General features: G+C 39.5%; 1 pseudogene; it reads right to left on the bottom strand.

Annotated features, from left to right (window-relative positions):
* Positions 1 to 8,482: 8,482 nt before the first annotated feature.
* LOC118636363 lies at positions 8,483 to 9,526 on the bottom strand (annotated as a pseudogene).
* Positions 9,527 to 26,914: the final 17,388 nt, after the last annotated feature.

The following is a 26,914-nucleotide window of genomic DNA, read 5'->3' as shown; positions in this document are numbered from 1 at the left end:
TTGCCTTGGGTCCATTTCTGGGTTCTCTGTTCTGTTCCACTGGTCTATATGCCTGCTCTTGTGCCAGTACGAGGCTGTTTTGATTACGGTGACTTTGTAGTATAACCTGAAATCTGGCAATGTGATTCCTCCAACTTTGTTCTTCTTTTTCAAGATTGCTGTGACTATTTGAGGTGTTTTTTTGGTTCCATATGAACTTTCGCAGTAGTTGTTCTAATTCTGTGAAGTATGCCGTTGGTATTTTGATAGGGATTGCATTGAATCTATAAATTGCTTTGGGTAGTATGGACATTTTAATGATGTTAATTCTTCCAATCCATGAACAGGGTATGTGCTTCCACTTTTTTATATCTTCCTCTATTTCTTTTTTCAATGACCTGCAGTTTACTGCGAATAGGTCCTTTATTTCTTTGGTTAAGTTTATTCCTAGTTATCTTAATTTTTTTGCCGCAATGCTAAATGGGATTGTTTTCTTAGTTTCTCTTTCTGTGAGTTCATCCTTGGAGTATAAGAATGCCATCGATTTCTTTACGTTAATTTTGTATCCTGCTACTTTGCCAAATTCATTTGCTAAGTCAATTTTTGATGGAATCTTTGGGGTTTCTACGTATAGTATCATGTCATCTGCAAATAATGACAGTTTCACTTCCTCCTTTCCCATTTCAATCCCCTTTATTTTTTCTTCCTGTCTAATTGCTGTGGCTAAGACTTCCAGTACTATGTTAAATAAGAGTGGCGAAAGTGGTCATCCTTGCCTTGTTCCTGTTCTTAAGGGAAATGCTTTTAGTTTTTGCCCACTGAGTATGATGTTGGCTGTAGGTCTTTCATATATGGCCTATATTATGTCTATATATGATCCCTCTCTTCCCACATTGCTGAGCATTTTATTCAGAAATGGATGCTGGATTTTGTCGAAGGCTTTTTCGGCATGCATTGATATGATCATGTGGTTTTTATCCTTTGTTTTATTTATGAGGTGTATCATGTTTATTGATTTGGGAATATTGTACCAGCCTTGCATCCCTGGTTTGAATCCCACTTGGTCATGGTGGATAATTTTTTTTGTGTACTGCTGGAGCCAATTAGCTAGTATTTTGTTCAGGATTTTGGCGTCTATGTTCATCAGGGATATTGGCCTGTAGTTTTCTTTCTTCGTAGTGTCTTTTTCTGGTTTTGGAATTAGAATTATGCTGGCTTCATAAAAAGAGTTTGGAAGTCTTCCTTCTTCTTGAATTTTTTGAAATAGTTTGAGGAGAATTGGTGTTAGTTCTTCTTTGAATGTTCGGTAAAACTCACCCATTAAGCCATCCTGGCCTGGGCTTTTGTTTGCTGGGAGAGTCTTGATTACATCTTCAATTTCTTCTGTTGATATTGGTCTGTTCCAATTTTTTATCTGTTACTGGTCCAGTTTTGGGAGACTATGTGTTACTAGAAATTTGTCCATTTCACTTAGATTGTCGAATTTGTTGCCATATAATTGTTCATAGTAGCTGTTAACGATCTTTTGTATTTTCGTGGTGTCAGTTATTACTTCTCCTTTCATTTCTAATTTTGTGCATTTGGGTTCTCTCTCTTTGTTCCATGGTGAGTCTAGCTAAGGGTCCATCAATCTTGTTTATCGTTTTAAAAAACCAGCTCTTTGTTTCATTGATCCTTTAAATTGTTTGTTTTTTTTTTTTTGGTCTCTATGTCATTTATTTCTTCTCTGATCTTTACTATTTCCTTCCTTCTACTTGCTCTGGGGTTTTCTTTTTGTTTGCTCTCTAGTTCTTTAAGTTGTGAGGTTAGATAGTCTATTAGAGATTTTTCTTGGTTTTTTTTTTGAGGTAGGCCTGTAGTGCTATGAATTTCCCAGTCAGAACTGCTTTTGCTGCATCCTATAGATTTTGTGTTGTGTCTTCATTTTCATTGGTTTCCATTAAGTTTTTGATTTCTTCCTTGATCTCCTTGGTAACCCATTCATTGTTTAATAACATGCTATTTAGCTTCCATATGTTCAAATGTCTTTGTATGTTCTTTTTGCAATTGATTTCTAGTGTCATGCCATTGTAATCTGAGAAGATGCTTGATATGATTTCAGTCTTCTTGAGCTTGTATAGACTTAGTTTCTGCGCTACCATGTGGTCTATCTTTGAGAATGTCTCATGTGCACTTGAGAAGAATGTGAATTCTGTACTTTTGGGGTTTAATTCTCTGTAGATATCTATTAAATCCATTTGCTCTAGTGCTTCATTTAGAGTCTCTGTTTCCTTGCTAATTTTTTGTTTAGAGGATCTATCCAGTGATGTCAGCAGGGTGTTGAAGTCCCCTGCTATGATTATATTGCTATCGATTTCTCCTTTGATGTCCTCCAGAAGATTTTTAATATATTTTGATGCTCCTATATTGGGTACATATATATTTATCAAGGTTATATCTTCCTGTTGGATAGATCCTTTCAATATTATGTAGTGGCCTTCTTTGTCTCTAGTTATGGCCTTCATTTTGAAGTCTATTTTATCAGATATGAGTATTGCTACCCCAGATTTTTTTTTCCTTTCCGTTTGCTTGGAAGGTTTTTTTCCATCCCTTCACTTTTAATCTATGTGAGTCTTTTGTTGTGAGGTGGGTCTCTTGTAAACAACATATAGATGAGTCATGCTTTCTTATTCAGTCAGCTACTCTGTGTCTTTTTATGGGAGCATTCAATCCATTTACATTTAAGGTTATTATTGATATGTACATATTTATTGCCATTTTTGTTTAGTGAGGTTCTATTTTTCTTCCCATTTCTCCTGCTAATTAAAGCAGTAATTTTAACATTTCTTACAGTGCTGGTTTGGTGATAATGTATTCCCTTAGCCTTTTTTTTTTGTCTGGGAAGCTCTTTATTTGACCTTCCATTTTGAATGATAGCCTTTCTGGGTAGAGTAATCTTGAATTCAGATCCTTGTTTTTTATGATCTTGATTACTTCATGCCATTCCCTTCTGGCCTGTTCTGTTTCTTGTGAGAAGTCAGCTGAAAGCCTTATGGGGTTTCCTTTGTAGGTAACCTGTAGCTTATCTCTTGCTACATTTAGGATTCTCTCTTTGTCTTTAATTTTTGGCAGTTTGATTACTATGTGTCTTGTTGTGATCCTGTTTGAGTTCTTCTTACTTGGGGCTCTCTGTGCTTCTTGAACTTGAATGCCTTCTTCCCTCACCAATTAAGAAAGTTTTCTGTCACTATTTCTTCAAATATATTTTCTAACCGCTGTTCATTTTCTTCTTCTCCGGGGACTCCTATGATGCAAATATTATTACGTTTCAAGTTGTCCCACAGTTCTCTTAAACTGTCTTCCTGTTTTTTAATCTTTTTTTCCTTTTGGTTTTCTGATTGGTTGATTTTTTCTACCCTGTCTTCTAATTCACTGATCTGTTCCTCAGCTTCCTCTACTCTGCTTTTTAGACCTTGCAATGTGTTTTTCCATTTCTGATATGTCGTTTTTAATTTCCAACTGGTTGATTTTCAACATTTCTATGTCTTTACTCATGGTGCTCATGTCCTTACACATGCTGTTGAGCTTCCTCAAGATCATGGCTCTGAATTCTAGTTCTGTTAACTTGCTTAACTGCACCTCATTTATCTCATCTTCAGTAGAAGTCTCTTGTTCTTTCATTTGGCTTTTGTTTCTGTGTTTCACCATTTTGGCTACCACAGTGGGCTTTGGAGTCTGCCAAATTTTCCCTGTGGGTGTTGGTGTTCTGCTGTTTGTGGCTCCCTCTCCTGGTTTGGATGAGGCAGGGAAGACCCACTTTACCCACCACTGTCAAGTCTTAACTTTCGTCTAGCTTTTTTTTGCCTGGAGGCTATTAGTAGAGGTCACCTGAAGAACCTTGGTTTCTGAGTTGCCTGAAAAACTCCCTCAGGTGCTCAGTATAAGAGGATTTCCTGAGGGCGTGGCAACTTCTGGTTGTTAATAGGCCTCAATTAGCATTTCATAGGCCACCAGGTGGGGTTGAATCTCTGAGGGAGGGGCTGCCACCTCTCCCCAGGGCCCTGGGAAGGATAAGATGACCACAGTCCTGCGTGGCGGCTGCACTCAGCCAAAGATCTGAGTACCCTCCAAATCCCGAGTGTCCCCACACAGTTCTAGTCAGGTCTGCCTTCCCTCTGCCGGAGCCCAAGGTGAGTGGCTGCTGCCAATTTAGCCTCTGTCCAGACTCTGTCATGGAGCCACCTGAGCCTTTTAACCCAAGGGCGCTGCTCCCAGCTAAGGGTGGCCGAGTCTGCCGCACCAGTTAAGGGCGTAGCACTCAGCCAAGTTCGCAGGAATTACCCACGATTCGAGGAGGCAGCAGTTTCCCGCCGAGTCTGTGCGGCACCAGCTGAGGGTTTAGCACACAGCCGAGGCGGTGGCAGCTTCCTGCGGATCCCCCTGGTCCCAGCCCAGGCTGCTGTGGACTGTGGGCTGCCAGCCCCCTCTCGCATCCTTGCAAGCCTACCTGGATTGAGTCAGTGTCCCTGGTTATGTGGTCCTCCAGGCTTCCTTTCGGTTGCTCCTTCCTGACAATTTGTCTTTATTTTCGTTGTAAATCCAATTTGGTCCTGGGAGATGGTCTGTGTTGTTCCATTCACTCCGCCGCCATTTTTTTTTTCTTTCCCAGATCTCATTTTCTAAGCAATTCTCTTGATAAGCAACACTGGTGTATTTGCTGAAGAATCTCCAACTCCCGCCACAGGTTTGGCTTGTGTCCGCCCAAAAGCAGAAGTGACTTCAAAGGGACAAACTGAAAGTAATGGAGTTCAAACACCTGGAACCTACACCATGAACGGTGTTCCGAGAAAACTGTGCTCTAACTACTTTGCTCTTCTGTCCCTCATCTCTTCTTTTACGGCGGCCTTGTGTCTTGAGGTTGGCCTTCCCTCTCAGGATCAGTTTTGCTATGTCTTATAGATTTTGTGTTATATGTTCATTTTCATTAGTTTCCAGTAGGTTTTTTATTTCTTTCTTGATCTTATTGGTAATCTATTCATTGTTCAATAACATGCTCTTTAGCTTCCATGTGTTTGAATTTTTTGAGTGTTTTTATTGTAATTAATTTTTAGTTTCATTGCATTGTGATCTCAGATGATGGTTGATATGATTTCAATTTTCTTGAACTTGTAAAGACTTAGTTTGTGTCCTAACAGGTGATCTATCTTTGAGAATGTCCCATATGTACCAGAAAAGAATGAGAATTCTACAGCAGTGTGGTGAAATATTCTTTAGATATCAATTAAATCCATCTGACCTAGTGTGCTGCTTAAGGTCTTTGTTTCTTTGTTGATTCCTTGTTTAGAAGATCTATCCAGTGATGTCCGTGGGGTATTAAAATCTCCTACCATGATTGTATTGCTATTGATATCCTTGAAGTCCTCCATACATTTTAAATATATTTTGGTGTATCTATATTGGATGCATATATATTTACCAGTGTTACATTCTCCTGTTGGATCAATATGTTAATATTATGTAGTGACCTTCTTTGTCTATTGTCATTGCCTCCATTTTGAAGTCTTATTTTATCAGATATAAATATTACAACCCCAGCTTTTTTTTTTTTTTTTTTTTAGTGATCAGGAATTCTCTTTTAATGTGAAACAAACACAATTCGTAATTACAGAATGTCCTATCTGTGGGTATTATGAGACAAGCTAACTTTCCAGACCAAAAGGCACTCACAGCTAGGGATGAAACAAACTCTGAACCAAACCAGCCAAATTGGATCAGTTGCTGGAAAACAGCAGTCACCTACTGTTCAGCTTGAGCAGCCCAAGGACAAACAAGACACCAAGGAAAAACATTCCTTCTCTTTACACCTACCACTCACACATGCACTGGCCCTCATCGCTTCATTGGTCAAGTATGTGGAAGGCAGTCAGTTCTGGTTCGGAGCCACCATTCCCCTACGCAAAGCCGCCACACGAATGATCCAGACTTAGTATTCTTCCTGAGAGCCACCAGCCACCCATTTTCATGAGGTGACCATGACCACACACTTCCATACTGCTTCCTGATAAGGCCCCATGACAGTGCCATTCTTGACAGGGCCAAATTTCCCTTGGTCAACTTGAGTCCCCTTGACAAGCAAGAGGAACTAGAGTACCTGCACTGCTGGACCGGTATGGAGTGTGAGGGGATGTGCAGGGTAAGGCTTCACAAGACCAGAGCCCACTGCATGGTGCTGGGCATGACCAGCCTGGTTCCTGTGCATTCATCCCACTCCTCCTCATTTTGTGGGTTCAAATTTTCTGTTCATTTTCTTAAATGGTAGGTCTCCTACCCCACCCTCAATAAAATAAAATAAAGTAACACACTATACATTGGGGAAGACAAGTGGGGCAACATTTGTACAAAGGCTTGAAGAGCATGGCACTGTAAATGCTTGCATGACCAGTTTCACTGAGCATGCTCAGGGGTAAAATTTAGCACCAATTTTTTTGCTTTTTTTAATCTTTAGAAATTAAACAACTTTTAACATGGAACACATAAACAGTAATGAAGTGTAGCCCTATATAGCAATACTGTTGTACAAACTGAAGGTGGGTGGTTTAGTCCCAATGGACCACCCGACATCAGTTCGTGGCACCTGAAAGTAACTGTCCTCGCATATGTAACAGGACATTTATTATTCTCAGCAGCAAGAAATCATGAAACGACCCCTTCATCTGCAATAGTTCTTTCATTCCTCTGCAAGGGAAGTGGCAGGGTGTGAGAAAGCAATTGGCCTGGCAGGCTGGTATGGCCCACGGCCCCTGCACTCCACAGTCTCACGGACAGAGGATGATGCCAAGCAAATCTGCCCATCTTTATTTGTCTCTTCTAAGAAATGGGACATCAATACCTATAATAGCAGGTGTCATTTCTTAGACTGTGTCCTTGCCCACCTCCAACCCCCAATGCCTGGCAGAGGAAAACTTGAAAGATCTTTTGACTTGACTCTCTATCTGCCCATTCTGAAAAGCCACACCATCATCACATAAACTTTAAAAAATAAATTAAATAAAAACATTGTGTCCACAAGGTTGACATCTAATCCACTTCAATAGTTCTCTAAGCATGTTGCTGAAAACCAGTGTATCACCCTGAGGGTCTTTCTTCCCAGCTGGCCACCTCTTCCTGTGAATACTTTCAGCAGTGCCAATGTGACAATGTTTCCAAAGCATCTTCTAAGTCCTCAACTTCTATAACTTTGCTACCAAACAAGTGAAGAATAGGTGAGAGAGAAGAGAAACTTGCTGACAGCTAGAGTCAGCAACAACGGCAAATGTGCCACATGAAAAACTGAATGACCTAGAATAAAGTGCGCTATTTGGAACTCTGCCCTGGTGAGGTGAGGGTTCCCAGCATATTAGGCAAGATAACGATTCACCTTGTTTAATTACACAGCTTTGTTCTCAAGTCCTGTAAAGGACTGAATCATCAATTGTCTTCTCACTTCTACAGGGAAACTAGAAAAAGGAACCCCTTTGCTTTTAAGTTCCTCAAAAATGTTTGCCAGAAAAGAAAAAAACAGCTTGGAGACCCTGGATTCTCTCCTGTGACAATGTATCTTTCTAAAGCCCAACCTAGGCGCTTGTCAAACATCTACATCTCCTGTGAACCTAGAGGCAGCTGTAGGCACTGCTACCAGCAGAGGAGTGAGGTAGCCGGGTGGCAAGGAAGGGGTCTCTCCTTTCACACTGTGCTGCAATGACGCCAGGCTCTCCTGCAGGCATCCCAGCTCTTTCCTCAGTAGGCACACCAGAGCTCTGTTCAGTACCAGGAGATGCAATGCAAGAAGAGTGCCAGAAATTCCAACCGAGAGCAGTTGAGAGTAAACCTCCAGGCGGACTGAGCAATGAGATCTGCCACGCCATCCAAAGGGCTTTCGATCTTAAGGTGGGTCTCTGTCCGGGAGCCTCCAAGCACTCACGGTGCCCACGTTCAACCCTGACATGGCGTCCACTTATGAAGCATGGAAGTTGTAATCAACTGTTGGTATGCAATAAACTGGAATTTTAAAAAAGGAATTTAAAACAACCTAAAAATGTTTCTTGTTGGTCTCCGTTGCCCAGACTGCCAAGGGAACACCTACTTGATCTGGGGAGGCTGTGAGGGTGTATGTGGGGTAAGCCTTCAGAAACCACGACTCCAACTTCCACTGTGTGGCCAACAAGAGGTGATCACGTGCACGCGGAGGGTCTTCTGCACCCACAAGGCAATTCTCTCTCATCATGGAGGAGCCCCAATCCAACGGAACCCCATAATGAGGAAAGGCTGAGATAAGGCTTGGGCCCCTCAAGTTCTGTTTCATTCTATCTAACCAGTCCCTCCACCCACCCCCGAGCCAGCTGGAGGCAGACTTGGCAACGGAAGCTGGCGTCACAAAATGGTGCAGTAATAGACTTAACTGGACCAGGAGGACGAGGCATCTGCTCCAATGATGTCATAGCCATTGGTGGCCACAGGGGGGTGGGGCTGGTCATGCAGCCCTGTGTCAGGAGTAATGATTGTAGAGGGGTGGGGCATAGAGAGTGCCGTTCTGGAAACAGTGTTGTCGAGAAGTAATATATTCTGCATAATGATCGTCACCTTCTCACTCCGGTACCTGGTGAGTTTGATCGTTTTACTGAATTAACTGGTGATGGGAGCCTTGAAGCCGCCTTTCCTGAGTAAGGAGTCTATTGTCTGGATCTGGTCACAGTCTTGTTCCTTAGCAACCTCAGGTAAATATGTGGCTGTACGTTTGACACCTTTTTCATTGAGGATTTCAATTCGAATCCCATGGACCCCTACCTCCCAGTCCAGCTAATCACTGGCACCCTGGAAGTTAGTGAGGAGGGAGACAGAGCAGGAAAGTTTAGGCAGCTCCTCTCGGGTGGGTGGGTGGGGGGGTGGGGGGGGCGGCTGTCCTTAAGTGCACTGGTTAACGTGTATTCCCTGAGTCCTGAGTGAAGATTCTTGGCTGAGAAGGTCCCAATGCAGCCACGAAGCCGCTTGTCCCGCCCTGTCTTCCATGTCACAAAGAGCGGATAGGGGTCATTGGTGAACCTAGGAAGTCGCGGCTGTGGGAAGCCATAGAGGTGACAGTAGAGGACGTCAAAGCAGTAGCAGCACATCTCTGCAGTCACCACCAGATTTTTGGTGGTGTTGGCAGTTCCATTGGGTCGTGGCAGAGGGCTCAGAGCCCCCGATGCGGGATTCATGCGTGTAATGGGATTTTCTAGGTCCCAGAGTTAAGTCCGGCACATTCTCCCGACCACTGCTGCCATCCACATGCTGGTGGTTTTGAAGAGGTCCTGAACTAGAGCCAGGGACACTTATGGACTGGTTCCCGTGAGTGTGTGTTCTGCTTCCAGACAGCTTGGGCTTCTTGACCTCACAACAGCCTGCTGCCAACTTGGGCTCGAGTGGAGGAACATAACGTCTTTTTCCCATCCTGATTCAGTGCTCGAGTCTGAAATGCTACAGAACCTGAAAGCAGAAAGTTTGTATTGCCAGGGGAACAGCTAGAACAGAGGAGGGGAGCTATTTTGTCTCTGAAATGAATTTTCTTCCTTCCGAGTCCATTCCTTCTTCCTATTCCTGTTCTGCTGGGCCAGGAGCAGAAGGGGTGGACAGGGCCTCTAGCGCTCGGCCTCTTCCTGCTTCATGGAGCCATGCGCCGGGCGGGGGTCGCGAGGGGAGCGGGCCCCGGGGGTGCGAGCGGGCCCGCCCCCCCTCCCCCAGCGGGCCCTGGGCGGGCGAGCCTTCGGGTCCCAGCAGCCACCTGGCGGGAGTAGCGGGTGGCTCTCCATGCGGACGCTGTCTACCCCAGCTTTTTTTGTTGTTTTCTTTTGCCTCAAAATTTTTTTCCATCCCTTCACTTTCATCCTGCATGATTCTTTTGTTCTTAGGTGGTTCTCTTGTTGACAGCATATATATAGGTCATGCTTTCTTACCCATTCTACTAACCTATGTCTTTTGATTGGATCATTTAATTCCTTTACATTTAAGGTTATTGTTGATAGGTACTTATTTATTGTCATTTTTATTCATTATACCTATGTTTCTTTCTCTTCCTATTATAATTGCTATCCCTTTAACTTTTCTTACTATGCTGGTTTGATGGTAATAAATTCCTTTAGCCTTTTTTTTTTTTTTTTAATTTTTGTCTGGGAAGCTCTTTCACCTTCTATTTTGAATAATAGCCTTGCTGGATAGAGTAGTCTTGGTTACAGACCCCTGTTTTTTTATTATCTTGAATAGTTCATACCATTCCCTTCTGGCCTCTAATGTTTTTGTTGATAAATCAACTGACAGCCCTGTGGTGCTCTTATGTAGGTAACCTGTTTCTTTCCTCTTGCTGTGTTTAAGATTCTCTTTTTGTCTTTAATTTTTGGCATTTTAAATATGATGTGTTTTGGTGTGGACCTCTTTGGATTCTTCCTCAGGACTCTCTGTGCTTCCTGAAATTATGTGAATTTCTCCTTCACCATGCTAGGAAAATTTTCTGCCACTATTTCTTCAACCAGGTTCTCTAATTCTTGCTCACTTTCTTTTTCTTATTCTCTTATTATGCAGATGTTATTATGCTTCACGTTGTCCCACAGCTCTCTTAAACTGTCCTCCTAGTTTTTATTTTTTTATTTTTTCTTTCTGGTTCTCTGATTGAGTGAGTTTTTTTCTATTCTGTCTTCTAATTCACAGATATAATCCTTGGCTTTCTGTAATCTGCTGTTTATTCCTTCCAGTGTATTCTTTATTTCTGCTACATCATTCTTCATTTCTGATTGGTTGCTTTTTATTTTTAGTTGGTGATTTTTCATCATTTCTATGTCTTTTCTAATGCTGTTGAGCACCCTTATAATTATTACTCTGACCTCTGTATCTGATAAATTGATGATCTCCATTTCACTTTGCCCTTCTTCTGAACAAATATTTTCTTTCTTTCATTTGGGGCTTGTTTCTTTGTTTCAACATTTTGGCTGCCTGTTTCTATATATTAGGTAGGTCTGCTATGACTCCCAATCTGGATAGTGTGGTCTTATATAGTAGGTGACGTGTGGGATCTAGTGGCACAGTCTCTCTGATCACCAGACCTGGATGCTATATTAATGTTCCTTGTGTGCATGGGCTCAACCCTCTGGTTAGATGACAGTGATACCTATCCCCAACATATCTAGCAGGCTGTTGTGCAGTTTCTTATCATGTAAAGTGCATTTCACCTCCCCGTGGATATCAATGATATGCAGTTTCTGGCACCCTCTGCCAGGACTGGATGTCTATGGAAAGGATCACGCTGAACTCCAAGGTCTGGTTTTACTTTCTTGGGGCCGAGTTGTGGGCCAGGAAAAGACTCAAAGTACCCAGAGATCTGCCTCTGCCTGCAGGGTGACTATTAGTCTCAGTTACTTAATGAGTCTCAGGTTGTAGTCTTCATCTAGACATAAACTCCACCAAGTGGGCAGGATGAAATAATTTCCAATGGGTGGAGCAACTGCTTCCCCCCAAACTTTGATGGGAAAAAGCTGCTTTGATGAGAAAACTCTGAGAAAAGATGGCTTCTGCACCATGGGGTAATTACTTAGCACAGGGATTCAGGCTGTGAACTTCGCAGCTCTCTCCCGAGAGGAATGAACCCCAGAGTCTGTGGGCCAGGCAAATTCTCATAGCACTCAGAGATCTGCCTCTGCTTGCAGGGTAACTGTTAGTCTCATCACTTAATGAGCCTCAGCTTGTAGTCCTCATCTAGACATAAACTCCATCCAGTAGGCAGGTGAAAGAAATTCTAACAGGTGTGGCTATTGATTCTCCCTTGGCTAAAGTTCTCCTTGGTGGAAGAACTCTGATTGAGAAAGATGGCTTCTGTGATGTGGTGTAATGTTTCAGCACAGGGATACAGGCAGAGGCCTTAACAGCTCTCTTTCCAGATCCACAAACACCAGAGTATCCACACATAGCCCTAGTCAATTCTGCCCTTCCTCTGATGGAGCTCACGGTGAGTGGTTGCCAATGACATTTAGTGCATTAGACCTTCAAGAGGTTTATTGTGTTTCCAGTTTTCCCTCTGTGCCATTCAGTACATCTAGTGCTTTTCACATCCAGTTATTATATAGTCACCTTTTCTGGTTCAATTGCTCTAGGCTAGGCAGCCCAGTTTGGGATTTAGACTCCAGACTTTTCAGGGGGAACCTCCCACAACTGTGATATCCCTTCAGAACTTCATTAGCTGCCTGTGAGAGCCCAGCCATCCTTCTTGTGCCTCCACATTTCCTACCAGACTTGATGTGGGCTTCTCTTTACATACTTGGTAATAAAAGTTCTTTCCAGCTAGTCTTCAGTTGGTTATTTAGTATAATTTTTATATATTTTAATTGTAATTGCAGTTTGGTCCTGGGAAAAGGTCAGTGTAGCTTCCACTCAATCTGCTGCCATTTTTGGAATCTCCTTTAAGAATATTCTTGGTGAGATATGTTATGAAAGGAAAGATGGCAGCGGGCAGGACTGGAGGGAGGGTGAGTGTGTGAGAGAGTTAACTAGTGTGTGAGAGAGTGTGAGTGGATGTGAAGGTGCATGACCAAACTTGTTCAGTGCAGAGATGCAGAGCAGAAGATTCCTATGCTGTTGACAGGGAGGAGCGGGCTACCACAGTAAGCGGCACTCCAGGGCACCTCTCCCTGTGCCACAAGGAGCACAGCAGCACTACCCAACCACCAGCGGCAGGACCAGGGGCTCCACAGAGGCCTGTGCTACCCAGCAGCCCACAAGAGCAGTGGGAAAGCAGAGCCCCAAAGGAACCTGTGTGATCCAGCTACCCTAAGTACCTGCAGGATGCTGGGGCACCACAGAGGTCTGTGTGACCCAGCAGCCCACAAGATAGGGGTAGAACCAGGTCTCCAAAGGGACTGTGTGATTCAACTGCTCACGGGACCTGTAGGTTCTGTGGCACCAGAGAGGCCTGTGAGACACAGATACCCCCAATATAGGTGTGGAGTCAGGTCTTTAAAGGGATTATGCGATCCAGCTGCCCACAGTATGGGCAGGGAGCATGGCTCCAACAGGGCCTGAGCTATACAGCTGCAGGTGGCACCAGCGACCAGCTAGGGAAACAGCTCCAGAGGGGCCCACGTGATCCAGTAGCAGCACCTACCAAGACACACCCATAGCAGCCCCCAGTAGTCAATCCTCCAGGATCCACAAAAGGCAAGAAGTGACACACAACAAAACAGTCTGGAAGGCATAGTAGCCTTATTAGATATACAGTGAGCTGCATATACATCCAAACATCCCTCAGCAGGTCTAGAGCTACCAGACGGCTAAAATGGAGAGACAAAGATACAACACCCAAAGAAAAGAAAAAGAGGAATTACCAGAAAAGGAACTACAGGAAATGGAAGACAGCAACTTGTCAGATAAAGAATTCAAAGCAATGATTTTAAGGCTGTTCAAACAATTTGGTGAGAACTACAAGAAACTTAATAAGAATTATGAAGAACACACTAAGAACTACTTCAGCTTAAAAAAAGAGGTAGAAGCTATGCGTAAAAATCAAGAGGAAATAAAGAATGATATAGCTGTTATGAAAAATACCTTAGAAGGGTTTAATAGTAGATTAGAAGAAGCTGAAGGTTGAATTAACAACTTAGAAGACAAGGTAGAGGAAAACACTCCAATAGAGCAGAAATTGAAAAAAAAAAAAAAATTAAAAGCAGGAGGAAAATTTAAGGGAGCTGTGGGACAACATTCACATTATAGGGATACTGGAAGGACAAGAATCAGAGAAAGAAACAGAGAACCCATTTAAAGAAATAATACCAGAAACCTTTCCTGAACTGGTGAAGGAAAAAGTCACACAACTTCAGGAAACACGGAGAGTCCCAAGCAAGATGAATGCCAGAAGACCCACAGCTAGACACAGTATAATTAAAATGGCAACCATTAAAGACAAAGAAAGAATCTTAAAGGAAGCAAGAGAGAGACAGAAAGTTACCTACCAGGAAGCTCCCATTAGACTGTCAGCTGATTTCTCAATAGAAATGATGCAGGCCAGAATGGAGTGGCATGAAGTATACAAAGTAAGGCAAGACAAGGGCTTGAATCCAAAACTACTCTATCCAGCAAGGCTATCATTCAAAATTGAAGGAGAAATAAAGAGCTTCACAGATTAAAAAAAAAAAAAAAAAAAAAGCAAAAGGAATATACCGCTACCAAACCAGAACTGCAAGAAATGCTGAAGGGACTGTTGTAAGAAGCAGAAGGAATGAGAGAGAGAGAGAGAGAGAGAGAGAGAGAGAGAGAGAAAGAGGAACACAGACATAAAATTAAAATGGCAACAAATAACTATCTATTAATAATTACCTCAAATGTAAATGACTTAAATGTTCCAATAAAAAAACATAGGGTAGCTGAGTGGATAAGAAAACAAGACCCATATATATGCTGTCTACAAGAGACCCAACTCACAACAAAAGACTCACACAGGATGAAAGTGAAGGGATGGAAAAAAAAAATTCCAAACAAATGGAAATGAAGAAAAAGCTGGTGTACCAATATTCATACCTTACAAGACAGACTTCAAAATGAGGGCCATAATAAGAGACAGAGAAGGTCACTACATAATATTAAAAGAAGCGATCCAACAAGAGGATATAACCCTGGTAAACATATACGCACCAAATATGAGAGCAACAAAATATATTTAAAAACTTCTGGAGGACTTCAAGGGAGAGATCAATAACAACACAATCATAGTGGGTGACTTTAACATGCCACTGACACCACTGCATATATCTTCAAGAAAAAATTAACAAGGACACAGAGTTCTTACAAGACAAACTAGATTAATTGGACTTCATTGATATTTACAGAACATTTCACCCCAAAGCTGCAGAATATACATTCTTCTCAAGTGCACATGGGTCATTCTCAAAGAGAGACCACATGTTAGGACACAAAGCAAGTCTCTACAAATTCAAGAAAATTGAAATCATATTAAGCATATCTCAGACTACAGTGGCATGGAACTGGAATTCAATTACAATAAAAACACACAAAAACATTCAGAAACTTGAGGCTAAAGAGCATGTTATTAAACAACAAATAACTAACAAGATCAGGGAAGAAATTAAAAATTACCTGGAAACCAAGAAAATGAACACACAACAACACAAAATCTATGGGACACAGTGAAAGCAGTCCTGAAGGGAAGTTCATAGCATTGCAGGCCTACCTCAAGAAACAAGAAAAATTTCTAATTGACTTTCCAACCCTATGACTTAAGGAGCTAGAAAGGAAACATAAAGATAAACACAGAGCTCATAGGAGGAAGGAAACAGTAAAGGTCAAAGCAGAAATAAACCACATAGAGACTAAAAAAACAATTCAAAGGATCAATAACACATAAAGCTGGTTCTTTGAAAAGATAAACAAGACCGACAGATTTTTAGCCAGACTCACCAAGAAACAAATAAGCCAAATCAGAAATGAAAGAGGAGAACTAACAACCGACAACACAGAAATACAAAGGATCATCCAAATATACTATGAACATTTATACGCCAACAAATTAAACAATCTAAGAGAAATGGACATATTTCTAGAAACACACAGCCTTCCAAAACCAAACGAGGAAGAGATAGAAAACTTGAACATACCAATAACAACAAAGGAAATTGATGATATAATCAAGACTCTCCTAGCAAACAAAAGCCCAGGCCTGGATGGCTTCACGAGGGGATTTTACCAAACATTCAAAGAATATCTAATACTCATTCTCCTCAAACTATTTCAAAAAATCCAAGAAGATGGAACACTTCTAAACTCATTTTATGAGGACAGCATAATCCTAATTCCAAAAGCAAATAAAGACACTACAAAGAAAGAAAACTACAGTCCAGTATCCCTGATGAACACAGAGGCCAAAATTCTTAACAAAATATTTACAAATCACATCCAGCAATACATCAAAAAATTATTTATCATGACCAGCTGGGTTTCATACCAGGCATGCAAGGATGGTACAATATTTGCAAATCAATAAATGTGATACACCACATAAACAATCAAACAAAAAGATAAAAACCATATGATCATAGCAATAGATGCTAAAAAGCATTTGACAAAATCCAGCACCCATTTCTGATTAAATTGCTCAGCAATGTGAAAATCGAGGGATCATATCTCAACATAATAAAGGTCATATATGAAAAACCTACAACCAACATCATACTCAATGGGCAAATATTTAACATGTCCCTTAAGAACGGGAACAAGACAAGGATGCCCACTTTCGCCACTCTATTTAACATAGTACTGTAAATCTTAGCGACAGCAATAAGACATGAAGAAAAAATAAAGGGGATCCAAATTGGAAAGGAGGAAGTGAAACTGTCATTATTTGCAGATGACATGATATTATACGTAGAAAACCCTAAAGACTCCATAAAAAATCTACTAAACTTAATAAATGAATTTGGCAAAGTAGCAGGATACAAAATTAACATCAAGAAATTGACGGCATTCTTATACACCAAAGATAAAATCACGGAAAGAAAAACTAAAAAGACAATCACATTTACCATCACAGCAAAAAAATTAAGATACCTAGGAATTAACTTAAACAAGAAGTAAAGGATCTCTTCACAGAAAACTACAGGTCATTAAAAAAAGAAATAGAGGAAGATATAAAAAAGTGGAAGCATATGCCTTGTTCATGGATTGGAAGAATTAAAATGTCCATATTACCCAAAGCAAACTATACATTCAATGCAATCCCCATCAAAATACCAATGACATTCTTCACAGAACTAGAACAAACACTCCAAAAGTTCACATGGAAACAGAAAAGACCTGGAATAGCCACAACAATCTTGAAAAAGAAGAACAGGTGAGATTCCAAAATGGCAGCGGAGTGAATGGAAGCTACACAGACCTTTTCCCAGGACCAAATTGGAATTACAACTAAAACACAGACAAATCGATGGGAAAAAACAACAGAAAAGCAGCTTTCGAGGACCATATAACCAGGGACACTGACTGGATCCTGGTAGGATTGGGAAGGTGCGGGATGGGGGATGGGAGCCCACAGTCAGCAGCTCGGTAGCTGCCTTAGCTGTGAACAGCGCCCTTGGGTTAAACTCCCAAGCGGCTCCACAGCACTGTGCTGGGACAGAGGCTAAAATAGCCACAATCACTCACCTTGGGCTCTGGCAGAGGGGGGCAGACTAGACTGGAACTGTGTGGGACATTTGGGATTTGGAGGGCGCTCAGAGCTTTTACTGAATTGCAGCCATGCAGGACGGTGGCCATATTGCTCCTTCCTAGGGCTCTGGGGAGAGGCAGCAGACCCTCCCTCGGAGATTCAACCCCACCCATTGAAAGGGAAATTGAGGATTACAAACAACCAGCATCTGCCCCACCCTCGGGAAATCCCCTTATGCTGAGCACCTGAGGGAGTTTTTCAATCAACAACCCAAAACTCTTCAAGTAATCTGGACTGCTAGACTCCAGGCAAAAAACTAGAGTATAACAGTACCATTCCTGGGCTAGCAACTCTAACCAGAAAAGTAAGACTTGATAGTGGTGTTTAATGTGGGTTCTCCCTCGTTCATCTAAACCCAGGATAGGGAGCCACAAACAGCAGAACACCAATACCCACAGGGAAAATTTGGCAGGCTCCAAAGCCCACTGTGATAGCCAAAAGGGTGAACCACAAAAACAAAAGCCGAATGAATGAACAAGAGACCTCCACTGAAGATGATATTAACATGGAGCAGTTAGGCAAGATAACAGAGCTAGAATTTAGAGCCATGATCTTGAGGAAGCTCAACAGTATGAATAAGGACGTAGAGATACTGAAAATGAACCAATTGAAATTAAAAACCACCAAGAAGAGATCAAGAGTGACATATCAGAAATAAAGAACACATTGGAAGGTCTAAAGAGCACAGTAGAGGAAGCCAAGGACCAGTTCAGCAAAAGAGAAGACAGGGTAGAAAAAAATCAACCAATCAGAAAGCCAAAAAAAAACAAACAAATAAACAAAAAAAGATTAAAAAACAGGAAGACAGCTTAAGATGACTTTGGGACAACTGAAAACGTACGTAATAATATTCGCATCATAGGAGTCCCCGAAGAAGAACAAAATGAGCAAGGGTTAGAGAATATATTCAAAGAAATAGTGACAGAAAACTTTCCTAATTTGGTGAAGGAAGAAGGCATTCAAGTTCAAGAAGCACAGAGAGCCCTAAGTAAGAAGAACCCAAACAGGCCCACACCAAGAGACATAGTAATCAAAATGTCAAAAATTAAAGACAAAGAGAGAATCCTAAAAGCAGTAAGAGATAAGCAGCAGGTTACCTACAAAGAAGATCCAATAAGGCTCACAGCTGACTTCTCACAAGAAACAGTACAGGCCAGAAGGGAATGGCATGAAGTAATCATGGTCATGAAAAACAAGGATCTGAATCCAAGACTACTCTACTCAGCAAGGCTATCATTCAAAATAGAAGGTAGAATAAAGAGCTTCCCAGACAAAAAAGGTCTAAGGGAATACATTAGCACAAAACTAGCACTACAAGAAATGTTAAAAGGACTGTTGTGATTATTAGAAGAAATAGGAAGAAAAATATAACCAAACTAAACAAAATGGCAATAAATAAGTACAGATCAATAATCACCTTAAATGTAAATGGACTGAATGCTACGATAAAAAGACACAGAGTAGCTGATTGGATAAGAAAGCATGACTCATCTGTATGTTGTTTACAAGAGACCCACCTCAGAACAAAAGACTCATATAGGTTGAAAGTGAAAGGATGGAAAAAATTTTTGAAGCAAATGGAAAGCAAAAAAAAAGCTGGGTAGCAATACTCATAACTGATAAAATAGATTTCAAAATGAAGAACGTAATTAGAGACAAAAAAGGCCACTACATAATATCGATAGGATCTATTCATCAGGAAGATATAACCTAGATCAACATATATGCACCCAATATAGGAGCACCAAAATATATTAAAAATCTTCTGGAGGACTTCTAAGGATAAATCGAAAGCAATATAATAATACCAGGGGACTTCAACACCCCAAAGACATCACTGGATAAATCCTCTAGACAAAAAATTAGCAAGGAAACAGAGACTCTAAATGAAGACTAGACCAAATGGATTTAATAGATATCTACAGAGAATTACACCCCAAAACTACAGAATTAACATTCTTCTGAAGTGCACATGGACATTCTCAAAGATAGACCACATGATAGTACACAAACTGAATCTCTACAAGTTCAAGAAGATTGAAATCAAATCAAGCATCTTCTCAGATCACAATGGCATGAAACTAGAAATCAATTGCAACAAAAACATGCACATACATTTGAACACATGGAGGCTAATAAGCATGTTACTAAACAATGAATCTGTTACCGCGGAGATCAAGGAAGAAATTAAAAGCTTCCAGTAAACCAATGAAAATGAACACACAACAACACAAAATCTACGTGATGCAGCAAAAGCAGTTCTGAGAGGGAAGTTCATAGCACTACAGGCCTACCTCAAGAAACAAAATAAGAAACAAGATAAATTTCTAATTGAGTGTCTAACCTCTCAACTTAAAGAATTAGAAAGCAAACAAAAAGAAAACCCCAGAGCAAGTAGAAAGAAGGAAACAGTAAAGATTAGAACAGAAATAAATGACATAGAGACCAAAAAAAAAAAAACAAAAACAAAAACAATTCAAAGGATCAATGAAACAAAGAGCTGGTTTTTTAAAAAGATAAACAAGATTGATGAACCCTTAGCTAGACTCACTAAGAAACAAAGAGAGAGAACCCAAATGCACAAAATTAGAAATGAAAGAGGAGAAGTAACAACTGACACCACGAAAATACAAAAGATCGTTAACAGCTACTATGAACAATTATATGGCATCAAATTCAATAATCTAAGTGAAATGGACAAATTTCTAGAAACAGTATCCCAAAACTGTAACCAGGAAGAGATAGAAAACTTGAACAGACCAATAACAACTAAGGTAATTGAAGAGGTAATCAAGACTCTCCCAGCAAACAAAAGCCCAGACCCAGATGGCTTCACGGAGGAGTTTTATCGAACATTCAAAAAAGAACTAACACCCATTGTCCTCAAACTATTTCAAAAAATTCAAGAATAAGGAAACCTTCCAAACACGTTTTATGAGGCCAGCATAATGCTAATTCCAAAAACAGAAAAAGACACTACAAAGAAAACTACAGGCCAATATCTCTGATGAACTTAGATGGCAAAATCCTGATCAAAATACTAGCAAATCAGATCCAGCAATACATCAAAAAAATTATTCACCATGACCAAGTGGGATTCACTGCAGGAATGCAAGGCTGGTACAATATTCACAAATCAATAAATGTGATACACCACATAAACAAAATGAAGAATAAAAACCACATGATCATATCAATGGATGCTAAAAAAGCATTCCACAAAATCCAGAAACTATTTCTGATAAAAACGCTCAGCAATGTGGGAATAGAGGAATCATATCTCAACATAATGAAGGCCATATATGAAAGACCTACAGTCAACATCATACTCAATGGGCAGAAACTAAAAACATTTCCCTTAAAAACAGCAACAAGACAGGGATGTCCATTTTCACCTCTCTTATTTAACATTGTACTGGAAGTCTTAGCCACAGCAATCAGACATAAAGAAAAAATGAAAGGGATCCAAATTGGAAAAGAGGAAGTGAAACTGTCATTATTTGCCGATGACATGATATTATACATAGAAAACCTTAAAGACTCCATCAAAAATCTACTAGATTTAATAAATGAATTTGGCAGAGTAGCAGGATACAAAATTAACGTCAAGAAATTGACGGCATTCTTATACACTAATGATGAACTCATAGAAAGAGAAACTGAAAAAACAATCCCATTTACCATCGCGGCAAAAAAAATTAAGATACCTAGGAATAAACTTAACCAAATAAGTAAAGGACCTATTTGCAGAAAACTACTGGACATTGAAAAAAGAAAGAGTGGAAGATATGAAAAAGTGGAAGCACATACCTTGTTCATGTATTGAAAGAAGTAACATCATTAAAATGTCCAAATTACCCCAAGCAATTTATAGATTCAATGCAATCCACATCAAAATACCAATGACATATTTCACAGAATTAGAACAAATACTTCAAAAGTTCATATGAAACCAAAAAAGACCCCAAATAGCCACAGCAATTTTGAAAAAGAAGGACAAAGTAGGTCGGTTCACAATACCAGATTGCAGGTTATACTACAAAGTGAATGTAATCAAAACAGCTTGGTAGTGGCACAAGAACAGCCATATAGACCAGTGGAACAGAATAGATTACCCATAAATGGACCCAAGGCAATATGCTCAATTAATAATTGACAAAGGTGGCAAGAGCATACATTGGAGTAAAGACGACCTCTTTAATAAATGGTGTTTGCAAAATTAGACAGCTACATGCAAAAAAATGAAACTAGATCATCAACTTACACCATACACCAAAATGAACTCAAAATGGATAAAAGACGTAAATGTGACTTGTGAATCCATAAAAATTCTAGAAGAAAATGTAGGCAACACAATTTCGGACATCATACGTAGCAGAATTTTCACTCATACATCACCTAAGGCAACAGAAACTAAGGAGAAAATGAACACATGGGACTACATGAAACTCAAAAGCTTCTGCACAACAAAAGAAGCAACCATCAAAGTGGAAAGGCAACACACTGTATGGGAGAACATCATTGACAATGATATATCAGATAAGGAATTAATTTCCAAAATATATAGAGTACTCATACAACTCAACAAAAGGAAGTCAAAGAACCCAATTAAAAAATGGGCAGAGGAGCTGAATAGACACCTCTCCTAACAGGACATACAAGTGACTGAGACATATGAAGAAATGCTCAACATCACTAATCATCAGAGAGATGCAAATTAAAACAACAATGAGGTATCACCTCACACCTGTCAGAATGGCCGCCATCAACAAAGCATCAAACAAGTGTTGGCGAGGGTGTGGAGAAAATGGGACTCTAGAACATTGCTGTTGGGAATGCAGACTGGTGCAGCCACTGTAGAAAACAATATGGTATTACCTCAAAAAATTAAAAATTGAACTGCCATTTGACCCAGTGATCCCACTTCTAGGAATATACCCTAAGAAGCCTGAAACACCAATCAGAAAGAATATATGTACCCCATGTTTGTAGCAGCACTATTTATAATAGCTAAGATCTGGAAACAGCCCAAATATCCATCAGTAGACGAATGGATAAAAAAGCAGTGGTATATATACACAATGGAGTACTATGCATCTGTAATAAAGAAAGTTCTCTTATCCTTTGAGACGACATGGAGGGACCTGGAAAGTATTGTCCTAAGTGAAACAAGCCAAACAGAGAAGGACAAGTATCATATGATCTCACTTATTTGTGGAATATAATGAACATAACAGTCTGAGGAATGGGGTAGTCCCAGAGATGTGGAAGTGGGGTACAGACTGACAATCCCCAGAAGAGGGGATGGTGGGGGAAAGATAAACCACAGAACTTATATGCATGTGTGCATGAACAATGGACATGGACAACAAACCTGGGGACAAGATTGAGAGGGAAGGAGAGGGGGGAAATCAGTGGGGGGAAAAGGAGAAACATCTGTAACAAAAATAAATAAACAAATTAAATAAATAAATAAATTGTCTGCTAGAATTTTGAATGGAATTTCATATACTCTATAGATGAATTTTGGGAGAACTGGTTTCCGAACAATATTGGTTCTTTCAGCCTATGATCATGATATCTCTCTCCATTTGTTTAAATCTTTACTTTATCTCAGTAGTGTTTTGTAGTTTTCATATTGCACAGGTCATTTATATCATTTGTTAGATTCATCCCTAAGTATTTTATATATTTTGATGTCCTTGTATCTGGGAATTATTAAAATTTAATTTTCCAATTTTTATATGCTTATATATTGAAATTTAGTTTTTGTTTTTTTGATTTTTTTTTGTATATTGATCTTATATTCTGCAAACTTACTAACCTTACTACTTCTAGTACATTTTTGATAAATTATAGGATTTTCTAAATAGATGAACATGCAGCCAACAAAAAAGAGAGTTTTGATTCTGCCTTTCTAATATGAATGACCATCCTTTCCTTCCTTCCTTCTTTCCTTTATTTTAAAAATTTTTTTCTTTATTGATTTAAGAGAGAGAGAAAGGGAGAGGGAGAGACAGAACCATCAATGAAAGAGAACATTGATTGGCCTCCTCCTGTATGCCCCCCACTGGGGATCGGCCCCACAACCTGGGCATGTGCCCTGACCAGTAATTGAACCAGCAACCTCTTGATGCATGGGCTGATGCTCAACCACTGAGTCACACTGACCAGGCCTGATTTCCTTTCTTATTTTTTTCCTCTTTCCCCCCCCCCCTCCTTCCTTCTCTTCCTCCTTTTCTTTTTCCACTTCCACTTCTTTCCCTTCTTCGCCCCTCCCCCTCCTCCTCCCCTCAGTTTCCTCCTCCCCTACCCCTCTTCTTAAAATGCTCTGACTAGAATCTCCAGTTCAATGTTGATTATAAACGGTGAAATGAACATCCTTGCCTTGGTCTTGAAGCCAGCAGAAAAGATTCAGTTTTTACCATCAAGTATGATGTTAGCTATAAGTTTTTTTCATAAATGCCCTTTATTTGGTTGCAATAAACTGTTTTTAATTGTATAAGCAATACAATGAAATGTTTCTGACAGGGTGGTGGATTAGGTATTCTAAAATACTGTTTGTGTGTTTTTCCTGCAAAGACCAAGTTGCTGGATAAATTACAGCAAATTTCGTTGTAAATGCACAGCTGAACTTGCAAGAAAGTAAAGGAAACCCCCAAAGGACAAAACTAAAGTGCAAGGGAACATAGAGACACAAGAGATATGGAATTATATGCCAATTCTAGAAAATTTATAGTTTTAGATTTTAACGGCTGACATACTTTCTGGCCTTTCTACTTCAGTAGCTTTATTCTTCTTTCTGGTCTTTATCAGAGCCTTCTTCAAGGTTCTCTTTTTTCACTCCCTGGTTGATCTCAGCTATCACTATTTCAAGTATCACCTCTATACTGGTGAAATGCAAATTCATTTATGCCTTATTTATTTCTCAAGCTCCTATTTCTCCTATCAAACTTTCTAATGCACCACCTTGACTTTGATAACTATGGTTGCTTCAAACATGTTCAAACTGTACTCATCTTTCCCCTGCCTTCTTCTATTCTTCCTTCTGAATTCACTGGCTTAATTATTGGCACCATCATTTGAGTGTGATCCATGACTCTCTTTATTTCTTTCACCCTTCCATATCTAACTCACTCTTTCATATCTAACATATTTGGAAGGTTTCATATACAACCTTCTAAGTAACTCTAAAAAAACAGCTTTTGATTTCATTGATTTTTTTCCCTGCTGATTGCTTATTTTAAAATTCACTGATTTCTGTTGTAATTTTTATTCTTTTCTTCTGCTTATTTTGAATTTAACTTTCTCGTTTTCTACTTTCCTAAGGTAGAAAATTATTTATTTTATTTTTAATATTCAATGTTAATTTCAGGTATACACTATAGTGGTTAGACAACTATATAATTTACAAAGCGGTCCCTCTGATAATTCAACTACCCACCTGACACCACACATAGTTCCTACAATAATATTGACTGTATTTCCTATGCTGTACTATACATCCGGGTGACCATATTGTAACTACTAATTTGTACTTCTTAATCCCTTCCGTTTTTCACCCAACCCCCAAACTTCCCTCCTCTCTGCAACCATCAGTTTGTTCTCTGCATCTACAATTCTGTTTTTGTTCTATTTGTTCATTTAGAAACTTATTGATTTTAATTCTTTCTTCTTTTCTAAAATACGCATTGAATGGTATAAATATCTCTGTAAGCACTGTTTTTCCTACATCCCACATATTTTCATAAGTGTATTTTAAGTTTCATTTATTTCAAAATATTTATTTTTTCTTGAGACTCTTTTGACTCATTTGACTCAGAAGTGTGTTGTTTAATCACCACATATTTTGGGATTTCCCAATTGTCTTTCTGTTATTGATTTCTAATTTAGTTCCATCATAATCCCACATTGTATGATTTCTATTCCTTTAAATTTGCTGAGGTGTGATTTATAGCCTAGAGTGTGGTCTATCTTGGTGAGTATTCCATGTGAGTTTGAAAGGAATGTGTATTCTGTGGTTTGGGAATGAAGTACTAAGTATTTCTTGATCCCATTTATTCATTTCCATATGAATTGCTACTATTTTGTTCAAGGCACCATTTTTCTTTCTTTCTTTCTTTCTTTCTTTCTTTCTTTCTTTCTTTCTTTCTTTCTTTCTTTCTTTCTTTCTTTTTCTTTTTTCATGGTGCATGATGTTTTATTTTTATTTATTTATTTATTTTTCCTCCAGTTTTTATTAATTTATTTTTGTTACAGACGTTTCTCCCCATTTCCTCCTAGACCCCCTCCTCCCCACCCCACCCCACCCCAGCATTGTTGTCTATGTCCATTGGTTATGCATACATGCCAAGGCACCATTTTTCACCAAAATTACTACAGTAGCCTTCTACCCAGTTCTCTGTCACTGGTACAACTCTCTCCTGTCTATTCATTATAATGCTATCAGAGTGATAAGTTACATTTTATGTCATTTCCTATAGTACATATAGTAAAGTATAATCCCCTAAAATTGTTATAATATGTGCTGTATTATCTGAGCCCTGACTATGTTTCCAGCTTCATCTCTTCATTCTTTGTTCTACTATCCAGTCATCTTGAATAACATGCGATTTCCTACATTCTCTATGCTTTCTCCTGCTTTTGTGCATCTATTCATGCTGCTCCCCTGCTCACTTCTTCCTTGATTCACCTGACTAATTAAATTCTACTCATTCTTCAGGACTCAAATGAAATATCATCTACATTTTCTGACATCGTTTGCCTAGTTAGGTTCTGTTCCTACATGCTCTCATATCACTATAACAGTTATCTTACCATACTGGAATAGATTGCTTATTTGACTTCCCTTATTGCCTGTGGGATTCATAAGAGCAGAATCCTTAACATAGTAATAAATTCAAAAGTAAACACTTGAAAGTAATTAATTAAAAGTTTATCGGTTAACCATTTCAAAAATAGAAATATTGTGATGGAGTAGGAATATGATAGTATTAACAATTCAACAATACTTTGTTAAGCATGTATTAATGCTTTAGGGGCTGAAAAATTAGAAAATAATAAGATAAAACCTTTACCCTCAGGATGCTTAAAGTCCATTGGAAAATGAAATTAACAGTATTCTAATAGGGACAGGTCCAGATTCACCAAGAGAAACACAAAGTGTTTAATAAGTACAAAATATTTCTAAATACTTCAAAAGAAGTAAGAACAATGTTGGTCTTCCCCCCCCCCCAATTTAATTCATTCTTTTTCTAAGAATATTTTCTGACTAAAGAAATTTGGAAAACTAAATGTCTCTTTAATGCAGGCATTACCAGAAAGCCAAAAACAATGTGAAATAGAATGGATTAACTACTCTAAGATATATCACCAAAAAGTCAAGGGCTGAAGCATAGGAGGCTGGAGAAAGGAAAAAGATCAAAGGCAAGGAAGAGATGGTGAAAGAGGCATTCGTTAAAATCATCAGAATCTGTTATTTGACATCATTTAGTTCCGAAAACTCAAATTCAGGTCCTTGGTCTGATTTTTTACTTTTTCAGATGGTTATAATGGTCAGGTCCAAGTTAGACAAACAGTAATATGTGAGGCTTGACTATTTTCTGGGAAGAGTGTATTTTGAGAAAAGATGTTTCTACACTTATTTCTAAATGCTTGCACTGACTTGAACAATGCTTAACCTATACA

This window comes from Molossus molossus, unplaced genomic scaffold (assembly GCF_014108415.1).
Source record: "Molossus molossus isolate mMolMol1 unplaced genomic scaffold, mMolMol1.p scaffold_m16_p_2, whole genome shotgun sequence".
Lineage (NCBI taxonomy): Eukaryota > Metazoa > Chordata > Mammalia > Chiroptera > Molossidae > Molossus > Molossus molossus.
This window is presented reverse-complemented; position numbering and strand designations above follow the sequence as displayed.